This window comes from Bison bison, unplaced genomic scaffold (assembly GCF_000754665.1).
Source record: "Bison bison bison isolate TAMUID 2011002044 unplaced genomic scaffold, Bison_UMD1.0 scf7180017858572, whole genome shotgun sequence".
Taxonomy (NCBI): Eukaryota; Metazoa; Chordata; class Mammalia; order Artiodactyla; family Bovidae; genus Bison; species Bison bison.
The window spans coordinates 50,448-63,269 of NW_011489144.1; the positions used below are offsets into that span (position 1 = coordinate 50,448).

Consider the following 12,822-nt stretch of genomic DNA (forward strand, 5'->3'; position numbering starts at 1 on the left):
AAACACTATTTTTGTCTTGATCAACTTTGTCTTTGAAGCCTTTAATCCACAACCTAACACACAGTTCTTCCTTGTACAGTTGTTGGATGATATAAAATATCTTGAGGATGCATATGACATTTCTTCCAATACTGAAACCATGAAATTGAAGTACTGCTCTGCCCTAAATCTTTGATGCAGCCTGGCATCATAGGTGCCCCTGACGTCTGCCATTAGACCCACTACCTAGGCCAGTTGTGTGTCCCTGGGCTGTCCCTGAAGTCTTCACTTTGCCATTCGACAACTTATCCTCCTAGCAATCTCCTCTCCAATGAAGACAGCAATGCATATTTCATGAAGTGGCTAGGAAGATGACATGAAACCACACGTGTCGAGCATGGCCCCTAGAATCCATTTTCATGATGTTCTTAGCTGTTTTTCCTCCAAGTAGGCAAGGTTCTCTGTCTTCTTAGATATCCATGCAGATTAGTTTGATTTTCCAGCCAAACTTCAAAGAAGAGATTACAGTTCAATTCTCTGTATTCTGAAAAGTTTCAAAGGCCACTCGCCAAGGACACTGATGAAGGTAAAGATTTTATCTAGAGTTTTGTGTATTGTTTTTTTTTTTTTTTCAGATCTTTTAGTGGCCTAAAGAGGAAAACTAGGGTAGGTCAGAGCATGTATAACTAGGGGCTCCTGGTCACCACTACATGCTACAAACCCAAAGTTCCCTGATTACTTGGAGCCAGGAAAGAAACATGAAGTGGCTTGTGCTCCTCGGGCTGGTGGCCTTCTCAGAATGCATAGACAACTAAGTATGGGGACTGTAAGCCACATCATATTCCTTTCTTGGATTTTTCTTTTCATCTGATTATTCTTCCACCCATCAGGTTTAGAAGGTAATGAAGTATTTCATTAAGAATCTTAAAGTTTCAACTCTTTATTATGGATAAGTAACTTGCTATAGGAACTGTAGATCCCAAGGTCTTGGTGTAGGTTTGGGTTGCACAAATCTTGGGGCCCAGTAATATCATGACCTATTGAAAATGCAACTCCTTGCAACTGTTCAGCGTACAGTCTATGAAGATGTCAATGTGGTACTGTGGAATAGCACTTTTCTACATTTTTTTCAACATGTCCTCTTTTTTCCTGGTCTATGTCTGCATCTCTGTATCACTGTCATTTATTTATCCATCTCTTTGGAAGTCACTGGGAGTGTGTTTCTCTTTGTGTTGTTTTCTTTTAATTTTTCCTTTGACTCGTGCTTCCTTCTCAAGCCTCTGAATTTCCCTTACTTGTTCTCTATATCTTGGATTCATCTTTCAACTCTCTCTCTCTTTCAACTTGGAGAAAGATACACTGTTTTACACTGTTTTATATTGGACAAGCAGTGTGACCACAGCCAACTCAGAAACCTCTTGCATTTCAAAATGCTCCCTTGTAAAAGAGGATAAGAGTCCCCCTTCTACCTCCTTCCTTGAGGTTCTATAAGAAGGAATGAGTGGGATGGCAACAACAATGCTAATGGCTGTAATTGTTGAGACTTCCTATTTATCAGGTACCTTATATCCATCACTTCACTTATCCCCAAGATATTCTATTTGGAAGGTTTGTATTGTTACAGTCCACCATTTTACGAAAGGGGAGACTGAGACAACACATTGTCATATATCTTACCCAAGATTGCAGAACAGAACCTGTATTGAAGTCTATGTCTTTGCCATGGTATATGCATAAAAATCTGATAATAATGTGCTTCATAAAAATTATTAGAAAATATACAGGGCGTTACAATGACAGTTATACCTAAACACTTAGAGCTAATTGTAGCATCTTCTTTGTTTTCTTTGTCAAATGCTTGGTGAAAGAATACCTCTAAGGAGAGTGAAGACCGTGAGAAATACCGTCAGTGGAAAAAACACGCTGAACAATTGCCTGAAGGAGCATGCTTACAGACTGTCCCAGATTTCTTTTCGTGGCTCAAATCTAACTACTCACCTGCTGAGAAACAGGGATGTGAGTATTTTGGGAGGATGGTGCTCCACAGCGCCGCCTGGTGCTCTAGCCTAGCACTGGGGCTCATCTGGAGATGCCGGAGGGATGTTGGGGTTGGGGTTCTTGCAGGAGGCAGAGACACTGGAAAAGAGGGACCCCACCCAGAGGAGAAGGCACTCTCATCCTCAAATATTGGTCTTTGTGACTGGGCCCGGCAATTACCAGGTGGCAGGTAAACATCCATTTCTGTGTCATAGATGTGTCATTAGTTTGAGGGTGATTGTTCCTTCTGAACTAAGTGAGCCACTCAGTTACAGATGAAGAGTGAACCATCACTGATCAAAAGGTAGAACCAACTGCAAAGCAGCTGTGAATCCCCAGGTAGAGGAATTCAGTTTCCACAATGCAAGAACCACAGCAGGAAAAAGTTACTGAACCTGTATTCTGAGTATGGACATAAGAATCATTTTGGTTCCTGTTTTTAGATTAGAAAAAGAGCTTATTTTGTCTTCAAGATGTCTTCAAAAATGCCCATGCCAGCCTGAGAGATAGGCAAAGAGTAAATACATGTCAAATGAAAAGGTCAACTGTGTGCTGTTGATTGGATGTGGTCTGAATTTAGAGGGAGTGGCTGGGGTTGACCAAGAAGGACCTCCTGGAGAAGCGGATGCTAAGGCTGGGTTTGAAGAGACTACAGAGCTTCTCAAATGAAGGCACAAGGACTTCCCTGGGTGTCCAGCAGTCCTGGAGGCCCAGTGGTTATGCCTCTGGGCTTCCCATGCAGGAGGTACCACTTATTCGCCTGTTCATAGAGTCAATATCCTGCATACAATGTAGCACAGGAAAAATATATCAAATGCAGATATATCTGTGACCAAAGTCTGTGAGCTGCACGATGGTTAGAAAGTGATCTCAAGAGATATGTGACACCCAGAGGGAGGCATCAGTGCGGGAATAGAGTGCAGCCAGTTCTGCACTAACCCACTCCTTCCTTCTCTCTGTAGATGCTCTATGTGGGTAACATCACCATTGGAACACCCCCTCAGGAATTCCAGGTTGTCTTTGACACAGGCTCATCTGACTTGTGGGTGCCCTCCATCTTTTGCAACAGCTCAACCTGTTGTGAGTACAGACACCCCCTACCTGGACCATCTTTCACTTGCCCTGCTGCCTTGTTTCCATACTCGTCACCTGATGACACTCATCTCTTGTGTCTGCAGCTGTACACGTTAGGTTCAGACATCTTCAGTCTTCCACCTTCTGGCCTACCAATAAGACCTTCAGCATCACCTATGCATCTGGGAAAATTAAAGGAATTGTTGTTCGTGACACAGTTCGGGGAACAGTGTAAAAAATGCTGAGTCAGGACTGGCTATGGAACTACCATTGCTTGCAAAACAGATGCAGGACCATCTGGCAGGACCCTTCCTAGCCTAACTCCTATAGATATTGGCCATCTTATCCACAGGTCATGTCTCTGGGGATGCAGGGCCCATGGTACACATGAGCAAACAAGTTAGCTAACCCAGAGAGTGGCTTAAAGTTTGGACTTGCATCTCCTCTGCCTATGAGCAGTTCAAGGTTCATTTTGCTGGGAGCGAGAAGAAGGGATAAAAGCACCCACTTTTATATTCACAGATTGTTCCAGGCACTTTCAGGTGATAACTGGTTTAATCTTGCAATGACCCCACACAGCAATTACTCTGCTTAGCTCATGAGACATATGAGAAAACTGAGGTGTATACAGCAAGGGCCTTCCTGAGGTCACACATGTGGTAAACGGTGGAGTTAGGCTGGCTTTTCAGGACTGAAGTTGCTGTGGGGTATTTGGGGACAGGATAAAACTGATCTGTGGACCCTGGGGGCAGTCAAGGGCTTCAAGTATCCAGAGTTGGAAACTGGGGGCCTCAGAAGTCAAGGGGCCTGATAAATGAGTTCTCACTCTAGAGGACCCTTGAGAGTCTAATAAACCTAAGGCCTGCTTCCCCCCAAATACTTGAGTTACCCCTCTCTCTCTCTTTCTCCCTCATACACACTCACAGAAACATACACATACCCCTAAAAGTGAATTATCCAGGCAGTAATTTCATAGAACCCTGCAAGCAAGATTGTGTTTTTGGCTTCTGTCTTCCTGGACAGATGCAGAATCCAGAGTACATTACAGAGAATGCAGTCCATTCCTGTCATTAGGTCACAGTGATGCCAAAGAGAAGGTGCTCTTGCTCTTGATTGTTTTTTTCTATCAAGTGGCACCAGTGGAACCTGGCCTGACTCTTGGTCATGCCACCTGTACAGAAGCCACGAGGCCAATTTGGCTCACTCGGGTGGTGTTTTTCAGAGGGGCAGATATTTTAAAATTCACAGCCTATCACAAATGGAACCCAAATTTCCCTCTCAGCTTGATCTAACTGCCCATGGGCCACCAAGGACAGAGCCCAGCCTCAATTCCTCTCTGAGCATCTAATGGCAATGCACCCCTGCCCAGTCCTAGCCCCTCTTCACGTATCTATAAGTGGGAACACCCTTCTCTCCCATGGATTGGGGACCTTGTAAGCACTGACCAGCTGTTTGGTCTAAGCCTGGTGGAATACGGGTTTGAGGGTATACCTTTTGATAGCATCTTGGGCTTGAACTACCCAAACATATCCTCCTCTGTAGCCATCCCCATCTTTGACAAGCTGAAGAATGAAGGTGCCATTTCTGAGCCTGTTTTTGCCTTCTACTTGAGCAAGTAAGTCTGAGATGGACAGTCCCTTTCTCCAAAATAGCTATAAAATGCACAAAAATTATAGAACACTTGATAAAGAAGTATCCTGAGTGATAATCTAACACAGATAACTATGGCCCCAGGGTCCAACTGGCTTCACCCCTGGCTTTTATAAATAAAATTTTATTGGAACACAACTCTACTACTGGGCTCAAGACAAATAAAATGGTCTAGGGGAGTGAGTGAGGAGGAAGGGTAATGGAAGGCAACAGGAAACAAGTTGAAGGAAAAGGCAATATGATTTGCTTATGAATTTGATAAGGAAGGATGGAGAATTATTTTGGATATCTTTCCTTCCTCATTAGCATTCCACTGGGAATCCAGGACCAGCTACACAATTTGTATGAACCAGTGAGAAACCCAAGTGTGGGACACAAAAGTGTAGGACCCCTTGTTCAAGAAATATTAGGCATTTCAAGACAGGGAGAGTAGAGGTGGGGTCCCTTCTGAGTGTAGGGCCCTTTGGACAGTATAGGTCACAGGCCAGTGGAGCCAACTCTAGGTGCCCTGAACCCACACCCTTAGAACCTCCAGGCCTTGATTTTCCTGAAAAATGACAAGGTGGACAAGGGGAAAGCCAAACACTTCAGCACCCTGTCCTCTGAGGGTGTCTGAGCACTCAGGTCACTGGGGGTGTAGGGAGTCTTCAGAAGACATAGTGGGTGGAGCCCAGCCAAGTGATTCAGCTTCTAACCTCCTCTGTGCCACTCATTAGCCAGTAACAGACCTCACTCTGGATCTCAATCTCTCCTAGATGCTATTTCTGCATCTGTACATGGGGATCTTATTAGGGCCTTGATGGGTGGACAAGCACAACTCTCAGACAGTGCTGTTGTTACTGTCTCCCAAGGGTTCTCCCCTGACTTGTCTCTACAGATACAAGCAGGAGGGCAGTGTGGTGATGTTTGGTGGGGTGGACCACCGCTACTATGAGGGAGAGCTCAACTGGGTGCCATTGATCGAAGCAGGTAGTGGAGTGTACACATGGACTGGTAAGCCTCTCCCTCTGAGGGTCAGCCCAAGTGATGCTCCCACTAATTTTCATGGACACAGGCAGACACACACAAATGCATTCTCAGACACACAGTCACACAGACATATACACAACACACAACAACACAGACAGACACACAGACAAATGGAAACACACAAGCAGACACATATAAACATACCCAGAGACACATAAAAACATGCATAGCTAGTCAGACACACAAGCACACACAGAGACATATACAAACACACACACAAATACACAAGCACATAGATACACAAACAACCCATGGGTAATAATCCCCAGGCCTTCTGAGCAAGGCTCTGACCAGGTTCCTGAAAGGGTCAAGACAGGTCTGTTCCGCTTGGAGAGTGCTGCACCCACTGCCCTTTGAGGTAGGGATCATGGTTAGAGGGCTCTACAGTGTGGTGAACAGAGGATCAGAAAGAATTTCTCCAGCCTGAACAGAGTTATGATAAGATGACCAAATGTCCAGGGCTACATAGGACATAGGAAGTTCTCAGTACATATAAATGTCATTTTAAATTAGGGACAGCCCTGAGAAAATGGGGAAAACTGGTCTTCTTAGGGAGCAGCTACCTAGGAGTGGAGAGAGGTTGGCTGCAGTCTTAAGATGTGAAAACATCTAATAAAAAAGACACCACACATTCTTGGGCACACAGTGGGAGGGGCTATAACAGACAATCAGGAAGGTGGGATCCAGGAGTGACCTGAGGACAAGAGGCATAATTGACAGGATTCTGTGTGATACCCTCAGACAAAAGCTGGTCTGTCCTTTGGAGTTTCTATGGGCTAGTCATGTATTTCCTGGCCAGGGTCTCAGGGTCTGAGCTGGTTGTAGGAGCAGTGCTGGGAAACACCCTCTCCCAGAGGAGCCCCTCTCTCCCCCTACTCTGAGAATCTGCTGCCCCTGCAAATCTCCATCTTCACTGTGTGTGTGACCCGTTATTCATTCCCCACCATTCATTCACAGCTCTCTGGAGGTTTCTTATTGTTTCTCAGTCTTCATTCACTCATTGAACAGAGAAGCATTGGACATCCACTGTGTGCCAGGCACTTGAGGGAGGCAAGGAGAATAAAACTTGCCCTCACATCTAAGAAGGCAGAGGTACATGAAGTGACTCACCCACATAGTGAATTTTGACTTTGGTACATGCTAGACATGAGGAGAAGGCAATTGCAACCCACTCCAGTACTCTTGCCTGGAAAATCCCAGGGACAGCAGAGCCTGGTGGGCTGTCCTCTATGAGGTCGCACAGAGTCAGACATGACTGAAGTGAGTTAGCAGCAAAAGCAGCAGCAGACGTGAGGAAGGGTCTACAGAGAGTGACCAAGACAGGAGACTGATAAGCACCAGGAGAAAGACTTCCCAAAAACAATACAATTGACGTGTAACCTGGAAGATGAGAAGAAATTTGCTAGTCAAAGTGGAGTGGAGTCTTCTAGGAAGAAAGATCAGCTTGTGTCAAGGTACAAAATATCCTGGTGTATTCAAGTATTGCATTCAAGGATGTCAAGAAAGATGCTGTGTCGAGAGCAAAGGAAAAGAGGGTAAAAGACGAAGTGCTGTTTAGGAGACATTCGGGAAGGGGGCAACTCTGGGGAGACTCCGAGTGAACTTGATGCCCGCTTTCTTCCATTGTCTCTCAGCATCTCCATGAAAAGAAAGGTTATTGGTTGTTCTGGCGGCTGCCACACCATTTTTGACACTGGGACATCAGCGATTGAAGGCCCAAGTACAGTAATCAATAACATACAGAAGCTCATTGGTGCCACACCACGGAGTTCCAAGGTGAAGGCTCATGCGCCAGGGTCACTCCCAGTCTCCACACACAAGAAGGATCTCCAGGGCCAACCTCTCTCCCTCTCTCTAACAGCACTACGTTTCATGTTCTGCGGTCAATACCCTGCCCTCCATTATCTTCACCATCAATGGCATCAACTACCCAGTGCCAGCTCAAGGCTACATCCTCAAGGTGAGGGGCCAATACTGAGGGTTGGTTCTCAAACTGGAGCTTGCAGGAACCCTTGGGCTGCTGCTGGGAGGAGGGCGCCCTCTGGAGGCCATGCCACACCATTGCAGATGCTGCTGAGCCCTGTGGCTGGGCCAGTGCCTCCCACAAAATCAATCACTTGAGAGTAAAGGGCCGTGTGGGACACTGATCTTCCAGAAATCAATGTGGAGATGCCATACCATGCTGGCATGGTGGGAGTCAGGGAGGGAGGAACACTAAGTTTCACAGTCCAATAAGAGCTTCAATTCAATCTGAACCCTTAGGTGCAAGAACATGGAAGTCAGTTCTAGCAGTCCCTGAAATAGGCCATGTTACAAGGAGAATGGCTGGGGGCAGTCCCAGTGTGATTTCCCAGCATAAGTTAACAGTCTCCCTTCCCTTCTCACAGTTTTCTAGGTTTGGAAGATAAATTACATGGTCAGCCTAGTTGTTGGCTATATCTTTCCCTTGTTCTGGCCAGGTGCCTCCTTTGTGAGTTGGGGTACCTGACCCCTCTGTGTGATGTTGGATACTAAGGTGAATAAAGGGTGCACAGTGGCTGCTCAGCTCCAGCACAGGGTGGAGGCTTCATGTAAGCTCCCTGTGAGAGTTCAGAGCAGGCTGATGGGCTAAAAGAAGGATTTGAGGAAGAGAGAGAATTTCAGGAATTCTAAAACCACAAACTCATTGAGCCATATGGAGGGTTGCTTGATGCTGGGCAAAACTGCACTGGATTCCATGCAAATGTCATCTCAAGGTGGTCTGCACTGGGGCACTGGGGCCTTACTAGGGGGTGATGAGGGCTATGGACTGACCAGTGAGGATGGGCAACCAGAGTACTTTACCCACCCAGGCCTGGAGTGGTCAAAGAGGGTGAGTGTGGGCCAAAGATGGCTTCGCAGATTTCCTGATGTAAGTCTTCAAGAACGTGTTGTGGGCACTGCTCTATTTAAGATGGATAACCAACAACGAGTTGCTGTGTAACATAGGGAACTCCGCTCAGTTATACAACAGCCTGGATGGGAGGGGTGTCTTTGGGACCAGGATACCCGGATACATAGAGTTGAGTCCCTTAACTTTTCGCCTGAAACTCAGAATATTGTTAATCAGCTATACTCCAATACAAAATAAAGTTTTTTAATAAAGTATGGATTGTGCAGACGCAGGAGGAGAACTCACATTCTCTGAAGAGAAAAAAAAAAGAGCAGTAGCCAGAAGAAAAGAAACAGGGAGTGAGGGGAACTATGGACACACTTGTTCTTTTCTAAATAATTATATTGAAGTGTGGCTACTCTTCAGTGTTGCATTAAGTTCTCTTGCACAGCAATGTGACTCAGCTATACACATAAAAATATATTTTTTTCTTATTCTTTTTCATGTGGTTTATCACTGAATATTGAATATAGTTCCCTACGCTCTACAGTAGGACTTTGTTGTTTTTCATTCCTCTGTTTCCCCATCTCCCAGTCCTCCACTCACTACACCCTTCCTCATGGCAACATGTCTTGGGCCTCTTTGGTTTTGGATGAACTCTCATATCCCCTGCTGCTGAGAAAACCCCTTGATACTTACCAAAAGAGGGAAATAAAACAAAGAATTGTGCTGGGTCTGGATATTGGGGAGAGTCACCGGTAAGGACTCATGCTCACTGGTGTGTGTTCTGCAGCCCCAGGATTCTAGAAGACACTGCTACACAACCTTTGAACAGAACAAAGTGAGTTCATCTACAGAGACCTGGATCCTTGGTACTGTCTTCCTGAGGCTGTATTTTTTGGTCTTTGATTGAGGAAATGACATGATTGGCCTGGCATGGGCAGTGTAAATGCTTGGAGTGGTTCAGGTATCAGTAAGGCCACTCCTAACACACACTCACTCACACTTTGAGCACTACTTCCCAGGATGCTGGTGAGCTGTATTTGGTGGTCTGAACACCCTATTCTCAGTAAAGAATAAAGGGTTTCACTCTTAGTGGTGTGGACACAAACGGTTGCCTCTGTTTGCATCTGGGAGTGAAGGATCTAGAACCAAGTCTGAATCAAAATGGAGAGAAGCCCTACTCCAACTGGCTTCAAGGAAAAGGGAGACTCACTGAAATGATTCTTGGAATCCAGGACAGAAGAATCAGAGCAAATACAAATATCTCAGCGACTGGACCCAAGAAATCAGAAGTCATCAATTCTCTCTCACCTTCGCTCTTTCCCTTCCCTCTTCTGTGATGGTCCTAGCCTGACCACTTTCTTCCTTAAGGCTTCTATACCTAGTAAGGGAGTCCAAGCTACCTGCCCTAGGGTTTTAAATCCCAAAGGCATCACCTAGTAAGGAAAAAAGATTGCAGATATCAGAGTTCAAGGGTGTTCTATGAATGACCCACCTCAAGTCACATATACAGACAGCCCCAGATCAGCCATCCTGGCAGGGACATGGGGTGTTATGACTGGCTTCATATGGTCTCTGGCCCTGACCCAGCCACATGCATGATTGTCAATTTCCTCCAGAACTACATGACTGAAGCTGGGGAGAGGCATCCCCAAGGATAATGACTGGCAGATACTCTAGGCCATGGAAGAGATTTTGATGACCCACCAACTCCACCACCTCCTCATTCAGAGGAATTATAAGGAGTAATGAAATAGACTCTCTTCATCCCATCTCGGATGATCTTATCACTGGGCTTCTCCTCCAGGGAATTTTGGGTGAGGTACTTCATGCAGAGATGGTTTCCTCTTGTTCCCACACCCCAGTCACCAGCTCTCTGCCACATATGCCTGCTCTCTCCTTTCCAGTCCCACTTGGTAAGCCTTTGCCCCAGTGGATCCCTGAGCCATCCCCCTCCTCCAGGGCCCAGAATGTCCCTTCCTTGGCCTCCAATGCTGCTGGGGAGTATGCAATGCATGTATCAGGGGACCCAGGGTACGCAGAGAACTCAGCCTTTCTGAGCTTCTTCCAGGGGTGGAGCTACAAACTATTTGCTTGGAGCTGCCATGGTTAGGCACTTCTGCAGTGGAAGCATCTGTTCTTCCCATCTGGAGGGCCTCAGTAGATGCCTCAGCTGAGACAGCAGGGGTCACAGGTTGATTTCCTTTCAAATTGACTGGTTTGATCTCCTTGTTGTATAAGGGACTCTCAAGAATCTTCTCAAGCACCACAGTTCAAAAGCTCAGTTTTTTTTACCATTCACCCTTTCTTATGGTCCAGATCGCACATCTGTACATGATTACTGGCAAAATCATAGCTGTGACACTGCAGACCTCTGTAGCAAAGTGAGTCTCTGGTTTTTAATACACTGTACAGGTTTTTCATAGCCTTTCTTCCTTCCAAGGAGCAAGTGTCTTTTAATTGTGTGGCTGCAGTCAAGGTCCATAGTGGTTTTGGAGCCCAAGAAAATAAAATCTGCTACTGTTTCCATTTTTCCCTCATCTATATGCCATGAAGCAGTGTGACAGGATGCCATGAATGTTGAGTATATTTTTGTGAATTTTTTTAAATGTTGAGTTTTAAGTCAGTTTTTGCATCTCCTCTCTTCTTCAAGAGGCTCTTTAGATCTTTTTTGCTTTCTGCTATTAGGGCAGTGTCATCTTCATATCTGTGGATGTTTATATTTCTTCCAGCAATCTTATTTCAAGCTTGGGATTTATGCAGTCCAGCATATTGAATGATGTATCCTATATAGAAGTTAAATAACCAGAGCGAGAATGTACACCTTGTCACTCTTCTTTCCCAGCTGTAAATCTTTCAGTTGTTCCATGTCTGATTCTAACTGCTGCATTTTGAGCTACATACAGATTTTTCAGGAGACAGGTAAGGCGATCTGGTACTCCCATTTCCTTAAGAATTTTCCGCAGTTTGTTGTGGTCCACACAGTGAAAGGCTTTAGCATAGTCAGTGAAGCAGATCGAAATATTTTCTGGGATTCCCTTTCTTTCTCTATGATCCAATGGATGTTGGCAATTTGATTTCTGGTTCCTCAAACCAGTTTGTACATCTAGAAGTTTTCAGTTCATGCTGTGTTGAAGCTTAGCTTGAAGGATTTTGAACATTACCTTGCTAACATGTGAGATGAGAGCAATTATATGATAGTTTGAACATTCTTTGGAATTGCCTTTTTTTTGTATTGGAATGAAAAGTGATATTTTCCAGCACTGTGTCCACTGCTGTGTTTTCCAAATTTGCTGAAATATTGAATGCAGCACTTTTACAGCCTCATTCTTTAGGATTTTTAAATAGCTCAGCTGGAATTCCATCACCTCTCCTAACATTGTTTGCAGTGATTCTTCCTATGGCCCACTTGACTTCATACTCCAGTATATCTGGCTTTAAATGAGTGACCCAAGCATCATCCCTATCCCGGTCATTATGACCATTTTTGTACAGTTCTTCTGTGTATTCTTGCTACGTCTTCTAATCTTATCTGCTTCTGTTAGGTCTTTGACTTTTCTGTCCTTTATTGTGCCCATCCTTGCATGAAGTATTGTTCTGGTAGCTCCAATTTTCTTGAAGCGATCTATACTCTTTACAATTCTATTATATTCCTCTAATTCTTGCAGTGTTCACTTATGAAGACTTTCTTATATCCCCTTGGTATTCTCTGGAAGTCTGCTTTCCATTGAGTATATCTTTCCCTTTCTCTTTTGCCTTTCACTTCTCTTATTTTCTCAGCTGTTTTTAAGGCCTCCTCAGGCAACCCCTTTTCCTACTCACATTTGTTTTTCTTGGGGATTGTTTTGGTGAGCAACTCCCATACAATGTTACAAACCTCCACCCATAGTTCTTCAGGCTACCAGGCTTATTCCCTTGAATCTATTTTTCATCTTCACTATAAATTAATAAGGGATTTGATTTAGGTCATCAAATGTTCTACTGGTTTTCCTTATTTCAATTTAAGCCTGAATACTTCTTGCTTCTGCCTAAGCATTGTTGCCACATAACCACCCACCACTCCCAGTGGGTGTGGAGCAAAAACACACAATTTGAGGACTGTTACCTTCGGTTTGTGCTTGGCTTTTCATGTGCCTAGCTGTGTGACCTTGATCAAGTCCCTTAACCTCAGTTTTCTCATCTGGAAATTGGGCACCAAG

General features: G+C 44.9%; 1 pseudogene; it reads left to right on the forward strand.

Annotated features, from left to right (window-relative positions):
* Positions 1-689: 689 nt before the first annotated feature.
* On the forward strand, positions 690-9,569 carry LOC104979831 (annotated as a pseudogene).
* Positions 9,570-12,822: the final 3,253 nt, after the last annotated feature.